The 3,081-nt window shown below is 37.8% G+C and overlaps 2 pseudogenes; both read right to left on the reverse strand.

Moving 5' to 3' along the window:
• Positions 1-756: 756 nt before the first annotated feature.
• Positions 757-1,823, reverse strand: LOC131507967 (large ribosomal subunit protein uL11-like; annotated as a pseudogene).
• Positions 1,824-2,488: 665 nt separating this feature from the next.
• LOC131507968 (small ribosomal subunit protein eS28-like) lies at positions 2,489-2,699 on the reverse strand (annotated as a pseudogene).
• Positions 2,700-3,081: the final 382 nt, after the last annotated feature.

Here is a 3,081-nt window from a genome sequence, read left to right on the forward strand (position 1 = left end):
TAATCTTGATCATTTGTCTGAGGTGGTGTTTGTCAGCTTTCTCCACTGTAAAGTTATTCCCCTCCCCCCCATCCCTTTCCATACTTTACTCTTTAGAAGCAAATCATGAAGTACAGCTTGTACTCAAGGGGCTGGGGAGTAGCATTCACATAATCTATTTAGAATTCCTCCGTAACCAAGACTTGTCTGTTCTCCCATATTTATATATTCAGTCATTTATTTATATCAATATACATTCATGGATATTTATTTTATATTTTGAACTATAATACAATGCTTCATTATTGGTTTTGTAGCTCAAATTGTACCAGCTTTGGTCATGGGAGCTTTTTTAGGTTGCTCCTGTATCCCTTGAACATGCCCCTATCCTTTTGATTTTTGAGCATTCCCTTACTCTCTGGCACAAGATGATCCAGGTGCATCTTGTATATTCCCTGTTCCAGTCCTACAATCAGCACTGCTTTAGCTACATCCCACAAATGCTAATGTGTTATGTTTTCACTGTCATTTAATTCAGAATATCTTCTAATTTCCATTATTACTTCTTCTTTAATTGATGGATTATTTAGAAGTATGGTACTCAGTTGCTAAATACATGGAGTTTTCCTAATTATCTTATTGATTTCTAATTTAATTCCACCATAATCAGAGAACATAGTCTATGTGATGTCAATCTGGTTTGGGTTTGTTTTTTTTTTGGGGGGGGGTTGTTGTTGTTAAATGATCCTCTATTAAAATATTTTTCCTTTGTAGTTCTTAAGTAGCTGGGCATTCCACTATATCACTACTGATGTCATCTGTGATGTCATGAGGGTGGCGGCCATCAGCATTGCAGCTCGAAGACTAGGCAGTCCTCAGGATCTCTTTAATGGTTTCAGAGAGTTCTCTAGCTAAAGATTGGTGCCACATCTGTTGGGCAATGTCAACAATCTCATCAAAAGTGGTATTTCTACTGTGCTTGATGTTTTTCTGCTTCTTTCTGTCTCTTGGCAGTTTCTTGAGAGCTTTGATAATCAGGGCAGGGGCAGAAAGTACCACTTCAATCTGGACCTGTCCTGTTCTGAATGGTCAGTTCCAATCACTGGTAACCTTGGTGATGTCATCACCAACCTTTCTTGGAGATAGACCCAGGGAGCCGATCTTGGGGGTCAGGGTAGATGTGGCATCACTTCCCCACTGGTACATCTCACTTATACAACTTTAATCTCATTAGGGTCAAACTTAGGCTTGCATAGTGGAGGCAGCTGGTGTTGGATGAACCTAGATTCCAGATGACCAAAGACAGTTGCAACTTTGCCTCCTCCCAGCCAAAAGCCAAAAAGCTATGATGTCAGTCTTTTAAATTTAAGGCTTGCTTTATGGCCCGGCTTATGATGTATCCTGGTTAATACAACATGTGCCCTTGAAAAAGAATGTATAATCTATAAATAGCAATTTTTATTCTATAACTAGCAATTCAGTGTAATATTCTACAAATAGCAATTCAAAGTGGTTAAGACTGTTGTTTAAATCTTCAGTGTTGTGCTGAATTTTTTAGTTTCATTTTATCAATTGCTGGGGAGAGGTGATAAAATTACCAACAACTGTGGAATTGTCTATTTCTCTTTTTAATTTCATCAATTTTGCTTCATATATCTTGAATCTTTGTTATTAGGCATATATACATTTACAAGTAAAGTCATGGTGAAATGACCATACTTAATCATTGTGAAATGTTTCTTTTTGACTCTAGTAATACTCTTTGTCTTGAATTCTCCTTTTTCTGATATTAATATAGACACTTCAGCTTTCCTATACTTACTGCTCGTATTTACTTTCAACATACCTGTGTCTTAATATAATATAAAATTAAGTGTGTCTCTTGTAGACAACATATAGTTGGGTCTTGTTTTCTTCAATATGATTATCTCTGCCTTTTAAGTGGAGTGTTTTAATCCATTAGTATTTAATGTAATTATTGGTATGGTTGAATTTGGAGCTAACATTTAGATTTGTTTTTTATATTTTCCCCCTGGTTTTTGTTTTGTTTTCTTTTGTTCTACTGTTCCTCCATTCCTATTTTTTTATTGTTTTGACTTTTTTTAAGATTTAATTTTAATTTTCCTATTGGCTTTTTAGCTTTACTTCTTTGCATTATTTTTAGTGCTTGCTCTAGGAATTATAATACACGTCCTTAATTTTTTTTTACAAAATGCTTCCAGTAAACATGGCTCCATTTCACACAAATTACAAAAACCTCACAACTGTGTTGATCCATATTCCTTCACCCTATCTCAGCCTTTGTGTTGTAGTTGATATGTAGAAAGAGATTTCCTTTGGTATTTCTTACAGTACATGTTTGCTTATGGTTAATTCTCTTTCATCTGAAAATACCTTTACTTAACCTCGATTTGCTTTTTTTTAAACAATATAAATGCTGTATTAACAAACACAGATCATCACTGTGGGCCAAGTGGTTGACCCAGACATGCAGGACACAGCCACAAGTTTAGCTCAGCCTCCGAGCCTCTTGCTCTGACTCCAGTAGGGTGAGCATGTCACCCTTGCACACAGGGCCTTTCACATCAAAGATGGTGGAGTGGTTCATGTCATCCAATGAACTCTGCACACACCTGCATGCACTGTCCCTGTGAGCTGGTCCTGCCCAGCACTTTGGTGATCCTGGCCAACTTGATGGACTGCACACAGTTTGTGTCCATGAGGGTTGCTTGGCAGCAGTCGCATGGAGAGCTAACCTTGATTCTTGTAGAATATTTTCACTGGAGTGAATTCTGGGTTGACAGTTTTTCCTTTCTGTACTTTAAAGATACTCTACTCTTGGGGGCGCCAGGGTGGCTCAGTCAGTTAAGCGACCGACTGGCTCAGGTCATGACCTTGCTGTTTCCAAGTCTGAGCCCAGTGTCTGACAGCTCAGAGCCTGGAGCCTGTTTCAGATTCTGTGTCTCCCTCTCTCTCTCTGCCCCACACCCACTCGAGCTCTGTCTCTCTCTCAAAACTAAATAAACATTTAAAAAAATTTAAAGATACTCTACTCTTCCAACTTCCTTGGTTTTTAATGGCAAATATGTCATTTTTCTTTTG

The sequence above is a fragment of the Neofelis nebulosa genome, chromosome 3 (assembly GCF_028018385.1).
Source record: "Neofelis nebulosa isolate mNeoNeb1 chromosome 3, mNeoNeb1.pri, whole genome shotgun sequence".
In the NCBI taxonomy this organism is placed as follows: domain Eukaryota; kingdom Metazoa; phylum Chordata; class Mammalia; order Carnivora; family Felidae; genus Neofelis; species Neofelis nebulosa.